Source organism: Apis cerana, linkage group LG1 (assembly GCF_029169275.1).
Source record: "Apis cerana isolate GH-2021 linkage group LG1, AcerK_1.0, whole genome shotgun sequence".
NCBI classification, from domain to species: Eukaryota; Metazoa; Arthropoda; class Insecta; order Hymenoptera; family Apidae; genus Apis; species Apis cerana.
In genome coordinates, this window is record NC_083852.1 from 11,828,429 (window position 1) to 11,841,151 (window position 12,723).

The following is a 12,723-nucleotide window of genomic DNA, read 5'->3' on the forward strand; positions in this document are numbered from 1 at the left end:
TTTTTAAATAGGAATAATATAGTTTATCGTTCAGAATATTTCGTTTGAATAAAGAATTTTTTTTCTTTCGAAAATCGTTTCACAAGATCCTATATTAAGACAATTTTATTTTATTAAATTCTATTTATTTTTTTTTGTATACAATATTTTTTAAAAAGCACTATTTAATTTGTGACAATCTGAAATAATTTTGAAAATAATACAATCAATATATTACTTAAAAAATTATAACTTGCTTAAAAAGTTAATTTTTAATCGAACGTTTTTAATTGAAAACATTTATGTTTTCAAATTTTATTTCATTATTTCAAATAAAATCGACGAAACAGGGAAAGAAATCACACCATCCGGCAGAGGTTAAAGATAATTCGTATCAGTTATGCTATCACGGTTTATTTTTTTTTTTTTTCTTTGATAGGAATAACCGTTCACTTTCTTTGTTGCTCGTCGAGAAACGAATGTCAAGGTTAATAATTAATTTTCTATTTTTTTTATCCTTATCCTTATTTTTCTATCCCTATCATATAAATATGAACATAACGCAAACAATATCCTTTTGTCCAAAATAAAAATAGTTCCACTGTGATAATTAAAAATCAATAAGTAATTATTTATTCTAGATAAAAATAGAAGAAGCACATGTGCAAACATCTCATAAACGCTTAAAAAAAAGAAAAAAAATTCGAAATATTTAAAATATCATCACGATATTAAAAAAAGAACACGTAGATAAATCTTAATCTTCCAATTCATTAATCTTCTTTTCGAAGATAAAGAATCTTTCTTGAAAATTCTAAGTTGCTAATTCTAACTTTCAAAAAATTCGAATCACAGAGATTCATCACCAGTTCACCACGGCCGAAGATCGTTTTCCGATTTCTGGCCGATCACAATGCGACTAGAGGGGAGGGGATTGGAATTCCACCATGTCGCGAGCTTCGATAAGTTCAATTTAATCGGGAGTAGGAGAAAGCTCGCGAGAGCCCAAAGGGATTCCCCACCTCTTCACTTCTTTCTTCTTTCTCTTTGCCGCGGCTTGTCAGAACGAACACCGAAAATCCAGGTCAGTGACCATCGTCACAAAGAAGTCTACAAGCCTGTCGTCGTCGTGTAATTTCGTGATTCTAGGTAATTGCTACTGATGACCCAATAAATTCTTTTCTTCTTTACGTAAGAATTTTCAATTTCCGTTCTTTCACTTTAATATATATATATCTGGATCTTTAAAATAACAAAAAAATTCGAAATTCGCCTTATACCTGATTCGAAAAAATTCTCGAAAATCTTGATGAATATCTCTATGAGATCTATTCTATCTCGCTCGCATCAATTCTTTATCATGCTTTGCAGATTTTTGCCAATATTTGAATTCAACAACAAGACTGAGAACTACGTAGCACGAATGAGACAAGATAATCCTTAAGAAGTTCAAATAAAAAAAGATTTTCAAGATCAAATCTTCCAAAGATTTTCGAGACGATGAAGACATTGGAAATTTACAAGAATTTTAAATTTAAGAATCCAAATTCGAATTTATCGATTAATGTACGATTACGAAACGATTTAAAACGTTCCAAATCTCATCACTAGATATATATGTGTCTCTTCAATCTCTCTTATCTAGCCGGCAAAATCTCCCTTCATCTCTTCGTCTTTTAAGGAGAACCTGGTTTTCTCTGGCAAAATACAAATTTGTCCGAGCGTGTTTGAAAAAGGAAGAAGAAGAAGGAGGAGGAAGAAATGCTCGAGGGACAAGGCGCGGAAACGCAAATGCTCGCAGCGGTGAATCATTTATCCGCGTCGTTCGTTCTACGAGTCCGGCGACAGAATCTTTCTTCCGTTGGCCTCTTTGCTCGCCTTTTCCGGTGCATTGTGAATCCTTCTCCACATCTTCTTTACTCCTGCCTTCGTTTCACTGTTAGAAAATTTCTGGAAGCCGGATCTCTGGATTACCGAGGCTCGGTTTTCTTTAATTATTAATTGTCTTTTGCGGTTTGGACGAGTTGTTATGTAGAAAAAAGAAAAAAGGAGAGAGAAAAATATTATAATATAGTAATATAGTAAAAGTGAATTGAATGAGTTTCGTTTAACGATTGATAATAGAATTTTTCATACAGTAGGATTAATACGTATGGAAGAGCTGTCTTGTAGTTGAGTTGAGGATAATATAGATCTATTTGATTCTAAGTAGATACAATTTGAATGGCAGACCTCGGACGACCGCGAAGCCCGAGGTCTTTTTAAGGTTAAATGTACGACTGCCAGTGAAGTTATATTCTTTTCAATGAGTAACGTATTAACCTATAATATTCTTTTATCTATTTTTATCTATTATATTATTAGTGAATTTCCTTTGTCAATAATTTTTTTGCATTATTTCACATTTTCCAAATTTAATTATCATTTATTTATAAATTTTCTTTTCACACTTACTTATGAATAATTAAAAAATTTCATTATTCTACTTTTTGAAAAAAAAATTTTTAGCAAATGATTATTTCTAATATTTTAAGGATATGTAATATTAATCAATAATTAATCGATATTAACGATATTCGCTGCAAAATTAATGAAGCTATTCATTTTCAAGAATTCAATGAAATTAACAAAGAATTGAATATTTTTAAGACAATAAAATTTCTAGATTTCGCTATATGTTTAAAGTTATTCTCATTGTAAAAATCATTTCGAAACATAATCATATTCATTGAAAGTATGATTGCAAATCCTATATACATCTACGACTAGGGACACTTAAGTCGCAAGAGAGATGACGATGAACTCATTCATGCAAATTGACATTAATATGCAATTGGAACAATAGATTCCAATTAATTATCTCAGGTTAATTAGAATGCTGTGCCGTGCATGGCATCTTAACGAAGTTACCATGTATTCCCTCTAATTTGGCATCAAAACGATATAAAATTGTGCTACGTTGTCAAATAATTAATATTTAGCATAATTTCAAATACGCTTACGTCTAACACTTATAAGCAATTCTGTCGTATTAAAATTATTACTTTATTAACAAATATTTGAACGTAATATTTATATATAAAAAATAAATTTATATAATATATATTTTAATCGAAATAAATATTTTCTTCATTTTCATAAATAAATTATATATCTATAACATCAAATACATATGTATTATATAACATAAATACATACGTATTATAATAGGCAATAATTCAAAGCCAGTCACTTTCAATTATAAAAACATTATGTGATTCTTAATCAATGAAGCAATCAAATTTTACAACTCTGCTTAAGTTCATAATTCGCAAGCGATAAGAGAAGGAAATATACGATTGAGAAAAAATAATAACAAAAAAAAAATGACCAGAAATCATATAAAAACGAAATACATATAGATTTATATTATTATTATTATTATTATTATTACTAATTTAAAATTATTAAAATCAATTTATATTGGTCTCATTTTCATCAACAAAATCATACAAACATGATGAATATATATTTATAAAAAAAATCAAAATTATGAAAATTTAATTTTTCCCCAATTTAATTAATTACTATTGTAATTAATTTTCAAAATTTCTAAGTATTGTCAAATCATTATATCAACCTAATTAAATTCCATTAAAGATTTTTACATTAACACAAATCATAATAATCAATAAATTATTAAACAATATACAAAAATTTAACATAATTTTTGCAAAATTAATTTTAAAATTCCTTTATTATATGCATAATAAAAAATTAAAATTCATCTTTAATCGTAACCATAATGAAAAATGCCATGTAAAATATCTAATCAATTTGATCTTTGAATGTATAAAACCGATAACAAGATTTACTGAGACTAACGGATCCCGTTTAAAACAAGAACAGCCAATCAAAAGCGGCTAGATCCCGAGAAGAGGGCGTGCAAGAGCGATTATCTGGCGAACGTTGAGGGAACAGACTTGAAATCCAGATGTTACCGATAAACTCGTATCTCTGAGATACGATCGGTACCTCAATGCCAACGGCATGTCGCTGCGTTGAATTTGAGGGAGAAGTGAGAAAGAAAGAGAAATGAACGACGAGAAGGCGCAGAGAAATAGGATAGATAGATAGATAGATATATAGATGGATATATATATATATACAGAGAGAGAGAGAGAGAGAGAAAAGAAGGGGAAAAATGGAAAGAGTCGCGTTAAGCCGTGTAAGAAGCATCTTACGGTGAGATCGTTACGGGACGATCCATTTTCCTTATAGCGGCTCGAAAAAGATCGCGAAACGAGGAAGGAAGGAAAAGAAGAGGCTGGCCGTTTACATACCGCGGTATTTCCGGTACCATGTCTTCCAGCGATTCGAGAGTATCAAAGAAGCTCCCTCCGATAGGCTCTTCTCTCTTTTTTTCTATCTTCCGTGAGCAACAAGCCACGGCATCGTTTTATCTTGATGCCCCACGACTATTACGACACGAAATGCTCGTTAAAGTTTTAATACTATGCAAATGAAAAGACTTTTTTTTTGTCTTTCTCTTAATTTTATTATTATTATCTATAATGATTTGAATAAACAAAATTTTCCTAAACATATTATTAATAAAATTTATGAAGTTAACGATTTTACATTACATTATTTTCTATTTATTGTTTATCATTGCAACTTCAGCCATTCTAATTTCGATCGCCCGACAATTATTTTATATTTTGTTTCCATAATCCAAAGAAATGCCTAAGCTTGATACGGGATGAGGTTGAGATATTTCAAGCCCATCACAATTCATGGGGAAATAGCTTTTTGAATCGAGTTCACCCGTTATACACTTAGTTACCTATCATCATCATATATTTACATTAAACAGAGAATAATGTGGCCGCCGCATGCTTACACAGGCGCTGTTTACGAATATGCTTAGTGAAATTTTATGTAAATAAAAGCTTTTTTTGAAAATATCTTGAAAATTATGATCGAATATATTTTTATATATTTAGAAAAAATCTGAGATGTACTCTTTTCTGTACAAGTACCATTAAAATTTTAATAAAATAAATAAATTTTTTCAAATAAATTGTATAAATTAAATTTTATTAATGAATTAGTTAATAAATTATAATAAAATCGATTTAAAATAGTTTGTTAATAAAATTGAAATTGCTATTACATATAGGAAAAAAATTATATGATATAACTTAGATACACTTAAGATATACGTGAAAATAGAAAATAAGAAGAAATAGTAATTCTTAAAAATATTAAATCCGTAATATAAAATTAAACTAGCAAACTATTCGATTAATATTTGCAATGTACATTATCTCTTATAATAACACATTAAAAGGAATAATCTGATAATATGAGAGAGGAAATATCGAACTTTAGTAATTTAATTTGTATATGTATTATATAAAGTATTCATTTATTAATCAACATTTTTCTCTGTATAGAATAATATTCGAAATACTTTTTTTTTTATTTTTTGCATTTATGAAAATTATTCTGTCTATATTTGAAATTGCATCAATACACACTTTCATATAATATAACAAAATATTTATTTCATATAAAAAATTAGAAGTTAATTAGAAGTTTATATTTGAAAAAATACTGCAAACATAAAAAAATTATATGTCATTATATTATGTTATTTATAAAAAACAAGTTTCCTCTTTATTTTTATTCATAATTATCGTTTACGAGAAAAACACGAGCTGGTAAATCCATAAATCTATCTTATATGTAAATAAATACATATAGCAGCTATATTGGCTTGAATTTACCTACTTATATGATCGCGAATCAATTTATAGAAGTATTTAAGATATAGGGATATTAAAATAGAGGTTCAATTAAACAATCGAATATTTTGAAGATTACTCGAATTACTCAGTTTCTTTATGCCATTTGATGCAGTTTAAAATTATTCGATTTTCTCGGATTAAATAAAAAAATTAAATTTTCGATTCAATTCGAATTTCGAACTACTTTGAGCATTTTCAATATATACATCCGATATTACAACTATCGTTTAAATATACTTAATATTCTGTCTTTTACATTTCGATCAAAACATTTACGTATTTTATCTTTTTTTATTTTAACAGAAATTTTAAATATTATTTCTGTTACAAAGAAATATAAATATTATTGAGTGTAAAAGAAGAAAGAAAAAAAAAGAAAAGAAATGAAAAATTAAATTGCTATACTACACTCGTAATTTTTTAACCAAAGAATACAATTTCTGATTTTAATTTTGATAAAATTTTTGAAACATTCATAATGAATCGTTCTTGTCGGATAATTCGGAAAAGGAGGTTATCCGTCGGACGTGAAAAGTGTTCACTTGTAGCTATTACGCGTTATATATTATACCCGGCTATAATGCTCGGTGAAAGGGTTAAAACCCCAAACAGAACGAATACATTTCCTTGCTAAAGGAGGGAAACAGGAAGCTAAGGCGTTTATTACAAAGGGAAAGAGGAACGAAACAGCGTAAACTATGAGTATACGCTATTTACATACAATATATTCACGAGTAAAACCGCATTTTCTGCTTTATGTGACATCTATATCCTTTGTGACAGTTCAGAACGAAATGTTTCTAAAACTATTCAATGATTTATCTTACAAACATTTTATATTTTAATATTTCCAGTCATGTAAATAAATTCATCATTAAATAACGAGAAAAATTTTGAAAAAATAATAAATAAATCATTTGATCGATATCGTTGAATTTAGAATAAAAACGTTGATATATTAGATATACAATTGCTAACGATGGATATGATATTGATTATATGTTAAAAATTCTATTTAAATTTTTAAAAAGATATATCGACATATTCATTATAATTTTTAACAAGTCGAAAAACTAAATTGATTGACATGTGTATTATCTTTCACGAAGCACAACTTGTATGTATTCAAATGTTTATTTAAATTTAAAATAGTTTACTTCTAAAGTATACGTTTCACGGATCGAATTCATTAATACGGACAGTCGATAAATTATCGAATGAACTAACCGCAAAATTGATGCACGTCAAAATCAACAGTTGAAACATATGTACTAAATATATATATACATATGTACAGAGAGTTTTAAATATATAATCATATAGGATTTTATAAAACTCATATTTCACTCATTTTCCAAATGATAATGAGTGACGAAAAACGAAAAGGAATATCATGAATATCTACGAAAGAATATCTACATCATTGAAATTCTAAGAGGTTAGAATCTCTTAACGAAAGACTCTTGAGCGGAAGTTTCTGTCAAACATGAAAAAAAGTTTAATGCATAATGTAAAAGAAAGAAGAAAGAAAAAAAAGTTAATTTATTTGCATAAGTCTGTTCTTGGAAAAATATTTAAAATTGATTAAATAGAATGTTATATACAATCATACTATCAATCATTTTTAAATAAATTAATTCTGGAATTTTTTTTAACAAATTAAATAATTATCGATAAATATACTTGATTATATTAAAATCAAATAAAAACATATACACATATCTTATTCATATAAAAAAGATTATTTTTTTTCTTTTTTTTTTTTTTTTTAATATGAAAAACCAATATTTGACCAATATTTGAATTTTAAATAATTCTGCTTAACGTAGCTAACCATTATGTCAAGTTTTTTTTATTTATTAGATCTTTATCATTTTATTCTTTTCATTGCCCGGAGAGGAAAAAATAGTTTGGTTTGAATTACGAAACTATTGTAGATATATTTTTCCCAATAGAAATCTATATCCCGACAAGCAGCTTTTATGATTATACGCGTGATATGGTATCTAGGTATGGTACTGACAATGGACCTCGATCGCAACCCTCCCACAAGCCGATATGTCTTGCTGACAATTTAGAAGCGTGATTCGAATGATACTGTCGATACGACAAACTGCTCGGGGAACATGAGATGCTAGCAAATTGGCGGCAACTATGTCGCCAGATGTACCGCAAATTGAGGTTAATTAAAGAGGGAAATGTAGCGTGGTAATACGGTCATGATACATTTAAATGCATTTATATTCTTAATGGACATTAAGAATGTTCGTGCACGAACTCAGCTATAATGCACAATATAACACGATAAAATATACAGGGTAACTGGAAATTAAATGCATGAACTAATTTTATGTGCGAAAGTATTTAGATATTTAGATTTTACATATTTTTTTCGGACTATCAAAATTTTAATTAATTTTAAATTTAGCAAACAAAAAATCTATTTGTAATTATTTATTTGAAAATTATGCTTGCTATTATATGATATAATTTAATAAATCATAAACATTAAACTTTTATTTTAATTTGAATTTGAACAAATTTAAAAACAAATTTTCAAGGTTTGAGTCAATTTTATAATTTCAATCTGCATGGGCAAGATATGAAGAATGTCCAATGATACTAAGAATACACTCTACGATAAGCAGAAAAATCAAAAAATGAGTGTCACTTACGTTTCAACACTCATACATCAAACTATCCGGTTATTCATGTATGTATATACGAAATGAAAAAAAAAAGAAAAAAATTGAGATAGTTTTCTATGGGCGAAATCGAGTCTTTCGAGATCCCGCGAAAAATATGCGTATCACAGTATCATCACGAAACTTACTCTGACATGATAAAACACATCGCGAGTTACTCACATGTGTCGAAGCCTGTATTCTCTCTTCTTTTTCTCTCGCACCCTCTTTCTCGCGCGTAATATGATTCCATCACGGCAATGGCAAATATTGCACGCAATTTCCCCTCAAATTACTCTCGTGTAACTTAATTCGCTAGCGATGGTGAAGCGCGTCAACCCTCTTTTTTTTCTTTCCATCAACGATAATTTCTCTCACGGTATCGGTCACACAGATACGCTTTTTTGTCTCGGCGAATATTCCATGTTCATGTCTAGAACTGAAATCCATTCTATCAAGAACTGAAATTTTACCACGTTCTTTTCATACCGCGATTATAATATCATAAAAATAAATCGTAAATGTAGATTTTGAGAAAAAATATAATGTAATTTATAAATAAATAATTCCCATTTATAAATAATTCTCATGTGATTTGACAAAATTATTTTTTTGTGTAAAATCAAAAGAATAATTGAAGGATTCGAAAAAAATTCGAATTCTTAATCGATTGGTAGTCATTTATGTGAAGATTTCAATAATTCTATGTATTTATTTTTGCCATTTGCGGATAGCAAATGCAATGCCATTCAGTTAGCAAATCGTGAGATCAACAAATCCATGGTTAAAGTCTCTCAATCTCATATGTTATCACAATCAAATATCATTTATCGTTAACGCAATGTGGTTTATTCCATTAAATTACTAACCTTCTATGAAAATTAGTTCAATGTCTCTTGTAAATGTCATCTATTGAATCGAAGTTAAAACATTTGCTCTTCGAGTTTTGAAATTGCTTGGAAATTTCTTAAAAAAATTTCTTAAAAACATTATATGTACTGTTGTATACATTAAAAAAACAAAAGTTGTATCATTTTACAGTCACGTTTAATAATCAAAAAGAAATACAAATATGACTACTTCTCCATTGTTCTCATTTTCGTCTAAACTAAACGCAATTGAATTTATAAATTATCGAGAGAACAAAGGAAAAAAAATGATATCCGGATCGACGTGTTTTTCTTCAGTTATTTACTCCTGAGGGTTGTTGCAACGTCACAACGTCTACTCGATATCCTTTAATGAATTAATACACGAACATGCAGAAAGTGATGTATATAGCTCGAAAAAAATCGTTAATTCGCATCGATTATTTCACAGAGCTTTATTCGTAATAAATTTTACAGTTTTTATATCAAGAAGCAAAAGCTGTTGCGCAAAAAGCTGAGAGACTACGTTGTATGTCAATATACGTGAACTGTATATATAATATAGTAGTTTTTTTATGGAATATGGTATCATCAATTAAATATATTGTCATATATATCATCTATATTTTTATGTTTTCTTTTAAAAAATTGTTAAAAGAAGTAATTATTTTATAGAATATCATTACATATATAAAGTATTACCATATAGATAGATCTTTTTGTACTTTAAATAAATTATTTTAAAATTCTAAATAGAAAATCAATACTGAATATTTATTATTACTCAAATAATACAAAATTCAATATAATTTAGTTAATTTTTTGCTTTGTTTGAAATTATAATTAAGATAAGCAAATTCATATTTTTGAATATAAGACAATTGCAAATGAAATGCTATATCACATAAATAATGAACGTTTTATTTGAATATAAAACAGAGACTATCACATTTGGAATATTTATACACTCCTTTTTTAATGATTAATTACATTTTATATTAGATACTTAAGAAAAAAATTAAAAAAGATAAGAAAAAAATATGAATATAAAATAAATTAAAGAAAATTTTAAAAGAAATTTTGATGATATATCACATTTTATGTTTAGCTATCTTCAGAGCTATTTTCAATTCCAACAAAAGATTCGATTTCTCGTATAAAACTTAAAACTACTTTCGAACTATCGATCGAAGTGTGTACTCGAAGCGTTGGCAAAGTTCCTTCTAATGAATTCTTTCCGCTCATGGGATTTGCTGTCTGTAATTCGAGATGCAGATCGATGTCTGTTTCCAATAAGAAAAATAACGTGTAAAAAAAGTCGAAATATGGAGGACTTGAAAAACATATTAATTGCTTTTATAAATCATTTAAAGTTTTAAAGTTTTAAAGTTATGTCTCAAATATATCAAATGCAATTAAAAATTTTTCAAATTTAAGAAACAAAAGATAAAGAAAAATATTAAAAACACGTTGTTTGTTATTAAAAAATAAAAACATATTTATAAAAATATTAAAAAATTGTTTTTTAAATGAATCAATAATATATTTTAACAAATACGAATTTTATTGATTTTCTTTATAAAATATTTAATAAGAAATCTTTTATAAAAGTATGCTCAATAATCATCTGATTTCGATCTTATTCTATCGAAAATCGATATTTAAGACGCATGGTTCATCGAGAAAGACCGTCTAGCAAGCATATTATGTTAAAAAGAAACGCCAGCCACGATTCGTGGATAGAGGGTGAAAGAGAGAAGCCGATAGAGTCCATCGATCGTCGACAGCAAACACGCGCGCGCTCGCCGAAAAAAGGATCTGAAGACTCATCTCGATAATAATCGAGAGAATTATGATTGTGTTTCTATAGCAAAATTTTGTATCTTACACTAACGTTTTATAGAAAAATTCGATTCCAAATTGTAGACGCGAAATAAAATACTCAAGAAGATATCTATAGAGAGAAAGAGAACAGTAAATTACAGGGCGGGTCTTGTCGAGGAAAATCGATGAGGAATATACGGAGAGAGTTAGAAACGAAGCACGATAGTATTCTAGGAACATTCATTCGTCGCGTCTTCATCGACGACGCGTGATCACTTCCGCTACTGAATCCCGCGCACATAAAAGAGCCACCATTTTCACGCTCGTGATCAACATTAACAGTTATAAACAAGAAGAATTTGAAGGAAATAAAGCAAATAATAAATATTACATACCTCGCGCCGTCTCGAAGATATATACGTTTTCTTCTGTAACTTATTTCCCAGGAGCAACCCGATGACTCGGTGATCCTGCTGACGTTTACGTATGTATGTTGACACACTCAACGATGCAGGTGGTGGTAACAACGACGTGTAGTAATTGGTGATGGTGATGTAGTAGTGATGATGCTGGTAGTAGTTGAAGATACGAAAAAATATATACGTGTAACGCGACTGCGCCACTGGACCGAGTGAAACTGGCTCGAAGCGAGTCTACTGACTACTAAAGCGACGTGGTATAAACCGTGTGCGTTCTCGTCGCGGTGCTACCGTGTACTACGTGTTGCTGCTGCCAGAGCCACTACCGCTCTATCCGTTCCACAACCCAACCTCTTCCCTCTTCTGCGTGTGCCTCTCTACTCTCTACCATCCCTCCGAATCCACGCAGCAGCAACCTTCGTACAAGCAGCGGCGCGGGGTTGCCGCTACCAACGTCGCCCCATCGTTTCGCAGCGCTGAAGGATATTTTCAAACGTATACCTGCAGAAAACCGTTATTATTTTGCATCGCTGCCCTCGGTTTTATTTTATAGTTATAGGAATGATAAATATTGTATTAGCTTCAGATAATTTGTAATGATAGGATTAAACAAAAAAAAATGAAGCCAAGTAGGATTAAATCGAAAGTAATCTAGAGAGTAAATATGGATCAATGTCTCAAGATGAATATATGAAATTAGTAGAGTTTTTGTTTGATTTGTTTAAAGGATTAATATTAACGGAGAGGCAACGATAATATTATTATGGTTAGAAATAAATATTAAAAATTTATATTATATGAAAAAAGTATAAATCGATAGAAGTGAAAATACAAATAAAATAAGATATTATAAATGATAGTATAGAAAATATATAAGATTTAAATTGAGAAATTTAATTCATGCCATTATATTTTACAAGTTTATTTTTATCAACATAATTAATTTTTTTTGTATTATTTAAAAACAATTATAGGTTATTTAAAAACAATAACTTTGCTTACAAAATATTTTGTATAATATGATTTTATCATATCATCAGAATGTTAAAATATAAAATTGTTCAATTTCTATGTTTATTTATTGAATAATAAGAAATAAAAAAAAAATAAAAGCAATTTCAAATTATATTACCAAAAAAGTGATAATATATTTTAA

General features: G+C 28.5%; 1 protein-coding gene across 3 annotated transcripts in view; it reads right to left on the reverse strand.

The window, feature by feature from the left end:
- LOC108001619 (uncharacterized) overlaps positions 1-12,723 on the reverse strand; it is a 40,109-nt gene that overhangs the window by 27,247 nt on the left and 139 nt on the right. For 2 of the 3 annotated variants that reach the window (XM_017062696.3, XM_062073464.1), the window contains exon 2: positions 11,544-12,068. The gene's annotated coding sequence lies outside the window, so the exon portion shown is untranslated. Of the gene's footprint in view, positions 1-11,543; positions 12,709-12,723 lie in introns of those variants that run through there. The other variant, XM_062073467.1, reaches the window with a different exon arrangement.